Genomic DNA, 15,281 nt, shown 5'->3' with positions numbered 1-15,281 from the left:
TCCAAAATCCACATTAGTGCTCGACAAAGGTAGCAATGTAAAATACACAAGACATAAAATCAACAGGTTTTAAAGAGAGGAAAAACAGAAAAACAGTTTTAAAAATCAGGTTTATAAAACCCAAAGTCATTTTAAGAGAAGTAAAAATACTTCAAGGAAAAGTAAAAACAGGGAAAGCTCTCCGTTAAAAGTCTCTTTTGAGAAGGGACTCAAAGGAGGTCACAGACTCAGCCGACCTGATTTCCTCGGGCAGATCGTTCCACAGCCTCAGGGCCCTGGCTGTCCCCTTTAGTTTTCAGGCAGGCCTCTGGAACAGACTGAAGACCTTTACCTGAGGATCTCAGGGTGCATACTGGTGTCAGAGAGGTCAGACATGTAGCAGAGCCTTAAAAGTTCTCAATAAAATCTTAAAGTCTATAGTAAAGCAGTGAGAGGCTAAAATAGGAGCGATGTGATCATGTCTCTTGGTTCTGGTTGAAAGCCTGGCAGCAGAGTTCTGTACAGTCTGGAGACAATCAATAGACAGATAATAGATATTGATGGAATATTCATTTTCATTAAAACAGCTGAACAGCTTCGTAAAAATATTGTCTTTTTGAGAATTAGGTCAAAAACCAGAATATTTAGTGCATGTAAACGAAATGAGTGACAAAGACGCAGGTGCAGTTTCAGTGTTTGAAGAGTGAACTCATGTTTAGTTCAAGTTTTATCACAGTGGCACACATACGATATGTATGATGAGCAAAATTAGCAGTCAATGCTTATTTCCAACTTGAACTGAAGTGAGCCAATGACAGTCTCATAAAAACAGATTCAGTCAGCCAGGAATTTATACATCATATAACCTAAGGAACCAATCCTGTCAACTTGCAGGGACAGGGGGCGGGGCTAAAAGACAGACAGAGCCAGAGTTAGCATTAGCACAGCCACAATCACTGTGTCAGCCACTGCCAGTTACAAGCGAACACACTACATAAACAAATAAAACATGCTTACTATGCTAACTGTTCTAATACGTCTACTAGTCTCTGATTTTGGTCGCAACAAACTCCTCAAAAACTCCTGAGTCTGGGTTTGACTGAAGCTCGATTATTTCCCCCTTTTTATGTGGGAAAAACATGTTAATTGAAATATTAATCATAGCAGAGGATTTTTACAGAGTTTAAAACATGTCTGGAGAGAAACCTTTTACATGTTAACATGCTAACATTTGCTAGCTAGCACTAAACACAAAGTACAGCTTAGATTAGTATTTGGTCATGAACCAAATTTACAAATGCACAAATTGAAATGTTGACCTGAGGGTGGTGGTGGATGAAAAGTTAATGAATCAAAGACACTTTAAAATATCCTCTACCCTTATCAGGGTGCTAAAGGAAAAGTCAGAGAATCCATAAAGTCGTTACGATACATCCACGAATGTCAATAAAAAACTTCATGTCAATCCATCCAGTAGTTGCTGAGATATTTGAGTGTGGACTGAAGTGCTGGGCCGTCACTGAAACCACACTGCCTGTGTGGCTCAGTGGAAAAACTCACTCAGTTTGCATTCAGAACTAAAAACGTTTGTCCCAGTAGGAGAGAACTGGGTCACCAACCAGGTTTCATTATGGAGGATCCCGGGTGACAGAGGCAGCTCCTGACATCTGGGTCACACACGAGTTGTAACCCGGTCCACTGCAGCAGATCAGAGAGCAGATGTTCAGCCAGCTTTTACTGTTGTTTGTGTTTATGTATGATCTGAGTCAGTCAGTCCATAATACCACCCTGTCCACGTATCAATGCACGATGAACATAATGTGCACCTATCATTCTGCTAAGATGATTTTAACTGGAACGACAGTTGCATGCAGCATGGATGCTGTAGATGTATGTTCATTTTAATGAAAGACAAACAACCTGCAAAACAGCAAGACTGAAAAATTCTCACTTTAATTACTTTTTTCCAAAAATAGGTCTGTGGTTTTTCATTTTGTTTGTTTTCTTTTCTACATTCTAGTTGTTGCTCTAAAGTTTAATCTGTTATTGTGAAATTCAGCTGCACATTTTGCATTCAGCTTCTAAATTTGCCTCTTTTGTTTCATGTATTTATTCCAGAAATTCAGTTACTGGCCTCAGTGGTGTATGGAAGTCTGAACATGCGGAATGATCACACGCTGCAGTCGTTCGTAAACCTGAAAATCTTTTCACTGTGTTTTTAAATGTGTCCCTGCTCCAGGTGACAGATTGTTGAGACAGATGCTTCACACCCATAACACACACACACCACACACACATAAAGGAATCACACCACAAACAGTTGGTCCTGTTCAGTGGAACATGTGAGAAAACTCTGACCTATACTGAACCTGCTGCAACAAGAATCCTGCAGGTGACGTAACATGTTTCTGTCTCTTTCTATTTTATTCTATTCAGTTTTTTCCGGGACTTCCTGTTCTCTCTAAATCTTTGTATCCTTAACTTAACTTAACTGAAATTTTCCATGGCCAACTATGTGTCATTTAAATGCTCATACAAACCTTTGTTTTGCAGCCATGAGGTTCATGCACTTTACCTTTATGTACTGGTTTTTCTGTTTTATGCTATTTCATACTTCTACTCCAATACAATTTGAAGGGAAATATTCTACTACTTTGCTCCACTACATTTATCTGGCAGATCTAGTGTTACTAGTTACATTTTGGGTGAAGACTTATATAATAATCTTATAACATAGAATGCATTACTGAAGATTTAACCACGTTAGCATTTTCTGCAGGGCAATTTTCCTTTAAACTTCTCAGATGGTTTGAATTAAATGATTCTTTCGAGGTCCCAGTTAGTGAAATAAATTACCCTTGTTTGGGAACCACTGGCCTAAACTAGCTAACTGTATATGAAGTAGTTCCAGCCAGCTCCACCTGGAGCAGCTACAACAGTTAAATGGTGCTGAAGCATCAATGCATCAATAATCTAATGATCTCATATCATAATATAATAATATGATATATAATAATACTAATATTTTTCTGATGGGACATTTTGCTGCAGAACAAATGAATTTACTTTTCATACTTTGATGGATACAACTGAAAATACTAATGTACTTTAATTTAAACTGAATGCAGGACTTTTACTTTACTACTGGTACTGGGCGGCACAGTGGTGCAGTGGTTAGCGCTGTCGCCCCACAGCAAGAAGGGGTTCTGGGTTCGAGTTTGCATGTTCTCCTTGTGTCTGTGTGGGTTCCCCTCCGGGTCCTCCCACAGTCCAGAGACATGCACGCTAGGTAAATTGGTGACTCTAAATTGCCCATAGGTGTGAATGTGAGCATGAAAGGTTGTTTGTCTCTATATCTCTATATCTCTCAGCCCTGTGATAGACTGGCGTCCTGTTCAGGGTGTACCATGCCTTCGCCTAATGTCAGCTGGGATTGGCTGCAGCTCCCCGCAACCCGGTTCAGATAAGTGGTACAGATAATGGATGGATGTACTGGTATTTTCACGTCAGTAAAGGATCTGAGTATGTCTAAAAATCAGTATGTTAGCACAACTGTAGCCTTGTTATGAACTCTTTATCACATTTCCTTAAAGACGATGCACCCTGTCTGCAGCAGGTGCGTACTCTGTGTTTGTGTCCATGCCCTCCCTGCAGGGCTTCACCTCCTCAGCTGCACACCTGCCAACTCCCTTGTGTGCAGAAACACTGCAACTTTAGTATTTATACCCTTTATTTTTATTGAATTCTTGAGTTCTTGGTCCTTATAAGAACTGTCCTTATTTCTGTATTTATAATGTTTCTTGGACTAAAGAAAATTAGATTTAAAAAAAAAAGCTTGAAGTCAGTGTAAGTGTTGAAGTTGTTTTCACTCTCAGGGCACATTAGAGGTTCACACAGATCTGTTCTTACACGCTCTGAGTCAGTTTGGACCCAGGAGCATTTCTTCTGTTGGATGCACAGAGCTGCTCTAACTATGTCACCGTCAGTCAGTGTGACAGTGTCATTGGTAGGTTACCATGGCGATGACAGAGACCACCCCTAGCAGAGAGTCAGAGGTTAAATTTCCCCAAGTCCTGCTCCTTTTGATGTGTCTCTGAGTGAGTTGCGCTTATACTTCTTGTGGAGATGGAGGTCCGGTAATGTGAGTTTGGTCAAAGACGACCGTAACGAGCACACAGTACATTGCTGGATCTCACCCTTGCGCCACATGGTGTCTTTTGTTTGGTTGAATTTTTTTATTCGACTCATTTTATGTAATTAGTTGTTTTGTTTGGCTTTCTTTTACATAAATAAATGTAATTTGTTCTTTATTACAGGTTCAACTGTGTGTATTTTGTCATGGCCTCAGAGCCGGGTCGTGACAGTATACTGAAATGAATCATGTTTTTTATATTTTGAGCACCGTACTCTCTACATGGCAACACACCACAAGAGGTAAATGAAAAGTTGTTTTTGTAATTTGGGTAAAATTACCCATTGGAATAAACATGACAACTGTTTTCCACAAAGTCATTGTTAGTCCAAAGACTAGCAACAGACCAGTGTCCCAAACATTGCATGTATGAAATGCGAAATTAATGTAAGCTGCACTGAAACAGCACATCTACCAAATGACATTATAAAATATTATAAGACAGCTGTCAGGCAGTCAGTGTTTGCTTACGGTGTAATAACTGGTTTAATATTCTGATCATATTCACACTGCTGGGACATTTTCTAGCACAGTCTATTCAGAAAGCAGCTCATGACTCAGTCAGTGCATCATAAATTTTCCAAAGACCTCAGGTCTCATGTTTTTTTAGCTCAGCTTGTGGAAATGAGTTAAAGCAGCAGTTTTAATACTTCGCTCTATTTATTTTATTTGCCTGTTCTTTCTTTCTTTCTTCTTCTTTTGTTCTTTTGTCATGGTTTGGTTTGATTATTTTTTTGCATTCTCACTGCTTCTCACTGTTTTTTGGAATTATTCTTATGTTGGAAGATTCTGGAGCAAAGGTTCAGTACCAGTGTGGGACTGAGTTCCTTTTATGTGGCGAGACGGAAAGTTAGGGTGTGGATGTGAGTTCATTGTGCCTGACTGTCGTGCTGGAAACTAAAGCTTGCATCTGGGCCAACGACTGATGTTAGCTTTTTTTTTAGCCATGCTAGCAGTGGGGCTCAAGGGATGGCTGTATCGTTTAGTCTGTCGGCCACTGCACCACTTTGATCCAGACTGGAATATTTCAGCAGCTATTTGACAAATTGCAGTGATTTGTGCAGATATCCATTCTTCCAGAGGATGGATCCTACTGACCTCGATGATCCTCTGACCTTTCCCTACCACCAGCAGTAGGGTTGCCACCCATCCCATATAATACGGGAGATATTTGAAGATAAAATGCTGCATCCCAAAATTTGCCCTGTGTCCTGTGCTGTGAATAATGTATTGTCAAGTAAAACCAAAGCAGTATTTTTTGTTTATACTGAAATGTCTTGGCAACTATTGGATGGTTTGCCATGAAATTTGGTTCAGACATTCAAGTTTGGCTCAGGATGAATTGTAATAGCTTTGGTGACCCCCGTCATCATCTACCATCATGAGACAGAAATTTCAATTTGTCCGGTGCTTTGTTTCATGATTTCCATCAACATCCGGTGTAATGCTTTGTTGTCAGTGCCATCACTTGTAAGGCACTGTGGTGACCAAACAAATAAAGTCAGTTGTTTACTTGTTATCTTGTTAACCTAACCTGTTCCTTTACCTGTTGTAAAAGTTTTTCTGTGAGTCTTATAAACTGAGTTGCATTTTTATGGTGTCTTGTAAACTCATTAATCTGTCCAGCTGGGCTCCCTGGATCGTATTTCATGTCTCACCGGTACCTTAAACACACCAACACTACCCCCCTGTGCAAATTTAACACACAGGGCTGTTTTCACTGTGAATGCCAACTTAGTCTTGTAAAAACTGCAACACCCATTTAATCTAATCTTAACCAAGTGTTTAACCTTGACCATGCAGTATTCTTAAGGAGGCATTTTTACTCAAATAGGGAACTACACTAGATACAGTATGTGGGTTTGAATCATTCATTGGGATGACGTCACAGTGACTATTGTTCGTTCATGTTAAATCTCTCTTAGTGTGTCTGCACCACTCACAAAACTGTGACATTGAAGGGAAACTACGTTCACTTCAGTTCTTCAATTTAATGTGCAATACTCTTGAATTCAGTTAGGAGCAGTGACAGTTTTTGCTGTGTCAGCCTCTCGTGTCACAGAGTAGGTTTTATTCAAGAATCAGAGCTCTTCTGAGTCTGGATGTCCCAATAAGGGATCCTTTGTGAGGCTTATTTTAATTTCAACCTTTTATTTTGGCCTGTTTCTTTTGTCAGAGGGAACAAATTGTCTTTTGACAATAGTCAAGTCTCACATTCTGCGGTATGAGCTGTAACCTTTGGCTTCTTACCACTTCAGCACTTCATCAATGCACTTCTGTCAGAGTTTCAGAGCTGTGGGTGGACAGCAACTGTGAAAGTCTGTCTGTGCTACAATGAAGTTTAAGATTTTTTCTGTTGATACAGAGCCTAGAGCTACAGAAATAGTTCTGGCAAATGTGAGATGACAGGACTGATATCAGTTATCTGTGTATACAGTGAGTATGAAGCCATAGCCAGCAGTTTAGCTTAGCATAAAGACTGGGAACAGAGGGAAAGAGCTAGCCAGACTCTGTCTAAAAGAACCAAAATCCACCAGCTCCTCCAAAGTTTGTTGATTATTGTGTTCTGAATGAATTGAATTGTATAATAATAAGTTTAGTTTTACATGTGATGACAGGTGTCGGTATTTAGATTTTCTTACCTTTGGCAGAGCCAGACTAGCCAGATGATCTCAAAGAAACTTTTAACTACAAAAGCTCATTGTTGTGGTCTCTGACTTTGAAATTCTCTATGACGTGTCTTTAATGAGTTACTAGGACAGAAAACAGAGTGGCGGGGAAACACCAGAAACCAGCTGTCCAGTCGGAGCAGACTTTGTAAATCACCACACAACACAATCAGAGAACTGCGGATTATGAGAGGCCAGATACAGCCAACTACTTTGTAACTGTATGTGTGAGTAGTTTTGTTTCTACATAGGAAACCGTCACTGCCGTGTACATTTCTCAGTACACTGTGCAGGTCACGATGAAACTTAACTGCCTCAGTGTTTTATTTTCTGTTTCCCACAAACACACCACTTTCACTGGCAAAGAACACAGGTTCCTCTGCCATCACCTCTGCCATCACCTCTGCCATCACCTAACAATCATCAACAGTGTAGCATTGAGAAAGAAAGCAGCAAAAACTGACCCTTTTCATAGCTGAGCAAGTATTTGGATCCTGCTCTGAAAGAACCCCACTGGTCTCAATGTGAATACACCCTGTGGGCGTTAATGGCTGTTTCCAAGTGTGTGTGTGTGTGTGTGTGTGTGTGTGTGTGTGTGTGTGTGTGTAAACCTCCCTCCCCCTGCTGCAACACTGCCAGGTAATTACTGAATATTTCCTCATATGACTTCCCTGAATAAATAAGGGATAAATAATGTTTATTACTGCCCACTGAAAACCTCTGGTCAACTACAGGAAGTAAGATCTGTAGAGTCTGTTGTTTACCTGTGAAAGATCTAATGTTGTTCCTCAGGAAAGAGGTTTCCCCCTGAGACTGTGAGCCCTGATCCTTCAGTCCTCTGAGAACTACAGGACTGAAAGGGCTGTTTATTATTTTGAAAAACTGCAGTTGACCCAGCTGTATGTTAGTTAATGCTAAAGCTGAGAGTCAAACTAAAACTGGGCCAGCAGCGTTTACAAAAGTCTTTAAGGGGTTTGACAACTTCAAAATAGTGTGAATGCCAGGCCTAAATGTTGCAAAAGTGATGTGTTTTAAAACTAGAAAATGTATTAGTGTTGTAGTAGCCTGAGTCATGGTGCGGATGGGTGTCAAGCTAACTGGGGAGTGATCTCAAGACTGCATTGTAAGTGGCTGATAAGTGGCATCATAGACCAACCTCCTCTGTATCTTCACAGACACCTGACAGTCTTAGCAGCCAAATCTGTGCAATTTGCTTTCTGCCTCAACCCACATTAACAAGTGAGGACTCTCCTGGATTTCTTGTAAATGTCAGCATAGATAGAAGTTATTCAAAAAGTTAAAGGTCCCACATTTTACACTTCTCTACTGTTTTATCTGTAGAGTGTTGATATCCATCAGAAGATATACTTGTAGTTTTAAGAACCAAAAACCTTCTCAGTGTAGTTTTACAGGTTTCTCAGGCTTCTCTCTGCAGCTTTAGTAACAACAGGTCAGTGAGCCAATCAGAGGAGCAGCTCTGAGCCTCTCTGCTGATTGGCTCACTGAAGAACATGGCAGCTTTCTGGTAAACACTCAGAGAAACCAAATCCTGCAAGGTTGGATGGTGGATTCCAGTGGGCAGGGCTTGGGGCATGGCTGCGGGCGGTGATTGCTTTGTTGTGACATCACAAAGTTACAGAAGTCCTGACATCTCGTTTTAAGGCTCAGTTTCTGAATACAGGCTGTGTGCATCTCTCTGTGGACTGAGCACTTTGATAGTTTTACAGTATTAATATAGAACCTAGACCTGCTTTATAATCAAAAAAGACATGGAAATCTACCTTATGGGACCTTTAAGAAAGTTGATGAAATTATTATTAAGTTTAGCCCTAAAAGTAAAAAGGAAAATATGTCATTGAGAGTTTTTGGCCAGTTAGTTTATCATCTACTAAATGTGTCCTCATTAACCAGTTTCTTTTACATGACATTTGTTACAAAATCTTTAATAATCTGAGAAGTTTTCCCCTGTTTGTTTCCAACAAAGAGATTTTAAAATCTCTCTGCTGCCTTCACAGTCCTCAATTGTTTCCAGCTGGCAAAGGACAGAGATCAGTGTTTCCTTTATGAAAAGCAGCCTTTCAGAGCTCAGCCGGCTGTCTCATGCTCACACTGTTTCAGGTCCAGAACGACTGCCAGCACAGAGTTGCAGCCTCGATGTTCATTATGTAACAGACTCCATTCACTTCACCATGACGTCTGTGTGTTTGTTGTTGTGCTGAGGTGTACGCAGAGCCTACTTACCTCCACTTCAACAACACACGCGCTTATCCAGAATGCCTGTTTCCTTTTCAAGAACATATAACCAACACAATGTGGCTGTTTAGCAGCAGAATACAGTTACAGGGACTGAGCTGGAGGCAGAGAGAGAGTGAGTGAGTGAGAAGAGAGAGAGGCATTGTGTGTGTGTGTGTGTGTGTGTGTGTGTGTGTGTGTGTGTGTGTGAGGGGGGGGGTCAGTGGTGGCAGGTTTAACCTGATCTGTCAGGTAGCAAAGGAGGATGCTTCCCTGGTGCATGTGACACAAAGATACCCCCTCTGCTTTAGAGAGCTTTATAGTGAATTCCAGCTCATTGTTTATCTGTCCAGACACAGCTTTTCTGTTCTAGTTCACCGTCACCGCTCTCTCATGGCATCACTTTCAACCGCAGTAGGCAGATGTTTTCAGAGAAGCAGCTGTAAAAAGCCAATGTCCACTACTACCTACTAAACACCAGACAGACACGGTTAGAGAGCAGCTGGTAAACACAGTGGAGCATTTAGCAGCTAAAGAGCCAGATATTTCCCTCAAGAAATAACGTGACACTCGTACATGCAATTTCTCCTCCTCAGATTTTGAATGGACATTACATTCACAGTTGTGATGTAATCTGAAAATTAGTGAGTTAACTAAGCTAACCAGCTCCTGATGGGAGCTTTATTCGTCCTGCCAATATGAAAATGGTATTAATCTTCTCATCTTCTCAAAAGAGAATAAACATATTCCCCAAAATGTTAACCCTTTCATTCAAAATTAAGTTCAGTGGGTTTGAACTTTTTTTTTCCATAAATTTAAACCAAATCCTAAATCTAATCTTAAACCCAAGATGCACTGTGACCCTTAACCTGAAGGATCAATTGTTTTCCATCTTGCTTTCCTTGTACTCTAGTAGAAACCCAGAACACACACACTGAACAGACACCAACACTAACCTAATGCGTTTACATTATTTCTGTCTTCCTGTTGCTTACATGCATTATTCTTTGATTATGTCAGAAGCACACAGAACATATTCTTCCCTTTCCCAGCCCTGTTCTGTCTGTGTCACACACACACACACACACACACACACACACACACACACAGTCGTGGCTGGTTTGCCTGCAGCTGCTTGTACGGTACAGGCAGGGAAAAAAAACAAAAAAAACATGCTGATTCAGCAACTTCTGAACTGAGTTTAATACAAAGTGACATGAGCGCCCAGTGAAAGGACAGAGTTGAGCTGCGTTGAAAACATCTGAGAGCCTCATCTTGAGTAGAACTTAGGGTCATTTTAATTTTAAGTATGTTATATGAACATCTGGATGGGCCTGACGATAAAATGTAATTTTCACAAAATACATATAAATCTCATATAACATCAGCTTTTACTGTGAACCACAGTGATCACACCCCCCTCTCTTCTATGCTGAAGAGAATCATATAATTAATGTCTACTACATTCAGATTTTTACTGGTGCATGAGTGAGGGAAAGAAAAAGAAAAGAGGAGCCCATTGTGATGACTGTGCACAGACTGTAGTTTTATGATTTGGCATGGAGATCGACAGCTGGCATTTCAAGTATTTGTTTGATTTTCAAAAAGTGGGTGTTGCCGTGTCTGTTAGCATGGCTGGGTTTCCTCCACTTAATGAGGAGTGACGGAGAGGAGAAGCGTGGTTAAGTAAAATACTTAAACATGTACCTGGTCGATCATGTATGAAGTTATGGTAGCGTTTGTGAAACAGATGGTGGGTCCTTGTTTTCTACCCTCCCAGGCAGTCGACTGCATCCACCTGGTGCTAACATCTGATTTGTTATTAAGAGCTGGTTAGATCGCTGTTGATGATAAAGATGAACCACCAAAAACTAACAAAGCTGCAACAGCTTGTGTAAAACATCAATCTAATCCTAGCCGATCTGCTCTTGCATAGTACTGCTGTGTATTTATGCAACATTCTTATTGGTACAGTGGGTAGGAGACTTGAATGAGGTTTCTGTTCGACTGAAAATCCTCCCGTCAGTTCCAGCTAAAACAGTTTAGAGAACTATGTAGTAAGGCCAGTCCCCTGTCAGACTGTTCAGTCATAAAGTCACTCAAAATCTTGACTCAGCCTCTGGTCCTTTAGCTGATTTACAGGTGCCACTGTTACAAAACCGCTCCCGTGTGATGACAAATAACAATGAATAAATAACAGTTGTGAAAAGCTGATCCTGTAGATTGAGAAATATAGATACTCACACCTTCAGCAGGAATTTAGCAAATGTTTTTATTGTTCATGGTTTCAGTCAAGCAAATAAAAATATCATTTGTTTTTCTTTGTTTTGAGACATCAGATCCTTATCCACACGTTTGATTTGCACAGGTAACATGGAAACATGATGTACTGATAGTTCACTGTGCTGTTTGCTTTGATCTGGAGCCAAACCAAGAAGCCATCCAACTGTTAAAAATAATCCACCAAAAAAATAATTCATACTTATCTTTATTGAGACCAGTAACTTAACTGGTAGCTCCATGTTCTCCGCCCAAAATCTTCCCATAGTGGCCGATTTAATACTCTACAACATTGTTCTCTAACTCATCTCAGCTGTCCACATACTTTGTGTTTTGCTCTAGGGCTGTTTTCTCCTGGTTTGAGTTATAGGCCTCTTGGTCCCAGTGAAGGGAAATGTTACTGCTCCAGCATACACTGATATTTTAGACAATAGTGTGCTTTGTGGCAAGAATTAGCAAAAGGCCGGTTCCTCTTTCAACATGGCAAAACCACAAAACCAGCTCCATACAGAAATGGTTTCCCCAGTTTGGTTCAGAGGAATTCGACTGGCTTGGACAGAGCGTTGATATGAACCCCACACTTTTGGGGGGGGTGAACGTGAACGTCAACCGGTGATTGGCTGGTTGTTTAGAAAGGTAAGCAGGGTTTCTACGTCTCTTTTCACACAGCTGCTTCCGTCATGTATTTTGAGTGAATCTCTTCCAGAAGAGACAGTGGGAAAATGTGCCCCATTATTCCCATATTTAAACCATATTGCAGTGATGATCCCACAAATAATTATCACTCAACTCTGCAGTTCCTTTCAGCATATTAGCTTCTGTGTGAGCCAGAAGACATACAAATTGTGCCCAAGTATTCGCAAGAAGAATTTTGCTATCGGTTTTCAGAAAATCTGATGAATCCATTGAGTGCTACCTGCCCAGCAGCAAACAGCAGACACAAGCTGTGTCCCGATTCAGGGGTAGCATCCTTCAGAGGTCGCGGTCTGGCCTACAGAGGATTTCCACTTTGTGTCACCAGCTGTGCCCGCCCCAGCTGTTGTGTTGCTTAAAAACTTGAGTTTTAAAGGCCTTTGGTTTTAGCTGCTGTACCATTAACTGTTGAACTGAGGTTAAACCCAATACTTCCATTTAAGGGTGTAATCCTCAGGCTCTCTGTCGGCGATGTTAGGGATACGAAGGATCCACGAAGGATCCATCCATTGGAGCCTTCGTTGTCCAGGAAAAGCAGGACACATTTCTTGGTTGCATTTGAAGGAGCCTTTAAAATGGGACAGCCGTGTGATGCAATTGGTCTTAAAATGCAACCTCCAAAAGATGCAGCCCCTGAATTGGGACATTGCTACAGTTAAACACTCACGGATAAAGATGGCCTAATAGCTAAATAGCTTTTTCTCAGGGGTCGGTGGATTGTTCAAAATCAGTGTTGTTCTGGGTCTGCTGGATGTGTTTCCTAACATGCTAACATGTGTTTTAAATCCTGCCTTCATTGCAGTATACAGAAAGTATTTTCATGGTAACATGCAGGGCAACAGTAGAGAGGCTTCTCTGCTGGATGGGAAGTTTGGAACCAGTCCTTCCACTTCAACTGCTGCTGCCTTTATTACTGGCCTCAGCTTTAACTTGCCCTCGCTTGCCTCTCTCTCTCTCTTTCTCTCTCTCTCTCTCTCTCTCTCTCTCTCTTATTTCTGTCTTTCTTCCATGATGTTGTTGGTGAAGTCTGTACAGTCGTGACTCACTGGTTTCAGCTTTATTACTTATGCATATAAGCCAGGAAGTTGTGTTCATTATGATGGGCGCTTACTATGACTCACCAATGTAATCTCCCCACAGCACAGTGACTGCTGACTCACCTCAAACATGTGATCAGGAATATGTAAGTTATGCACCTGTTATGCACACAGGAAACCATGCCTAATAACGTCACTGTCTTCAATTAATTTCAGATCAATAATTCAATTTGACTGATGTTTTCCTCTGTATGGTTCTGTAGAAGCGGCTAAAGACGCTGCGGTTCTGCAGTCCCCTCTCTTACACTAACTGGCTAGTTCATATAGGCAAATATAGGTTGACAGTAACAAACAACTCCAGTGACAGACAAGCTAAAGAAAAAGACATTAACATGCAGCAGCCAGTCATTGATTGACATGTTATCTGTGGTTTAGCGTGTAGTGACGACACATGACCGTAACCTTTTGTTTGCGCTGCAGACGTCAAGAAAATATTAAAAACTAGAACCACCAGTTCGACTGACACTGAAGCACAACATACTGTATGAATGAGCAGATAAGAGTTAAAGGAAGATTGAAATAATAGAACAACTAAAATAATCAAATAGATACTTCCTGTGGAAATCCAGTCATAAAGACATCTTTTGTTCATAAAGCCTCCCTCCATGCCTCTAAAACCTCACTGTGGCCAACGTTTACATCATCCAGGCAGAATGCCAACAAAAGGTTTGCCTACAGCTTAGTAGCACTGCCTTATCACACTAATGCCTTATAACCTGCCAATCCAGCGTAACCCCGTGTTTTTCCATCCACCTCATGACCTGGACAGACTGTGTGTAAAAGAATCACTATAAGTATCAGGCTTTACTCTGCGCAAAGCAGCCTGTTTACTTATTTAAATACCACAGAGTGGTGATGTCAAACAGGAGTAATAGCTGCGCAGAGGTGTTTGGTCTGAGCACCTATACCTCACCCTGCTGAGTAAATATAAAGTCACATATTAACATGAACTCCTCACGGATGTTTACGACCAGTTACGGACATCGTTAGGCAGCGATTATAAAGTGTTTACGTCCTAAGTAATCACTTTATTAACAGTTAATATGTCTTTTCTATTGCTTTACAGGTCAGTTATAATTGTAGTCTATCGTCTTAATTCATAAGAGCAACTTCCAGATTGTGGGAAATCCTTCTCCAGCACAACTCTTTCCTGTTTTTTTTTAACTCTTTATTTATAAACTACTTATTTAATTTACAACTGCAGACTTATTATGACATAACCATTTATTGTCTTACACACCAGCTGAAGCGTGCAAAATAGTACAGATGTAGAGAGACCAACACAGTAAATATGAAGTGTTATTTAAGTAAAGACTGTGGCATCAGCGTGTCCATGGCTGGCTGTGTGTTTCTGTTCAGTAGTAAAGCAGTTAAATGTTGGTAAAACATGAATAAGTACTGAGAGGTTCACTCTTTCTAATACCTTATCAGGTCTATAAATGTTTTTATGACATTAGTAAAGAGTCCCGAGTTTTTCAGTTTCTAATGAGCAATTAATAAAAGTCAGTATATTGTGAAGATACTGTGACTGTTTGACCCATTAACTCCCCATTAACACAGAAAAACCATTTAGGACAGACAAGATCAGATACATTCTCCATTCATCTATTAATTTTGTCACGTTTCCCGTGGGAGCAGAGGCAGAGATGATGAATCTTTCTCCGTCTCCTTCAAATGCTCCGTTTCTCTGACATCCATACAGGAAATTTACAGTGCACATTATATAATCGTAACACCTCACTTTCACGGAGCAGATCCTTTCCTAAGAAATCTCTACAAAGAAAATTGATATCTAAATGAAAATTCAAAAGAAGATTCCTGGGAAGGACAATAAACTAATTACGGTGAAACAGGCGATAGCTATACAATATTTTTGCCCTTGCATTTTGCCCAATACATTTGTAGCTTAGGAAGAACATAGTAGCAGACTTGAAATTTCGTAGTAATTTTCTAAACAATGGTTTCTTCCATTTCAGACAAAAGTAGCAAAACATAGGCAGCTTCTCATTTCCAGCCAGTAACCTTTGTCCCATTGTCACTAGCAGATTTTTGTCAGCAGTAATAGCAATGTTAGCTCCAGGAATTGGTTAAAAAAAGCTGTCTCTGGTTGACCTTTTAATGTTTGCAGGGGACCTGTTT

Source organism: Trachinotus anak, unplaced genomic scaffold (genome assembly GCF_046630095.1).
Source record: "Trachinotus anak isolate AG129_WGS33_773 ecotype Australia unplaced genomic scaffold, CSIRO_AGI_Tana_v1 ptg000013l, whole genome shotgun sequence".
Classification (NCBI taxonomy): domain Eukaryota; kingdom Metazoa; phylum Chordata; class Actinopteri; order Carangiformes; family Carangidae; genus Trachinotus; species Trachinotus anak.
This window is presented reverse-complemented; position numbering follows the sequence as displayed.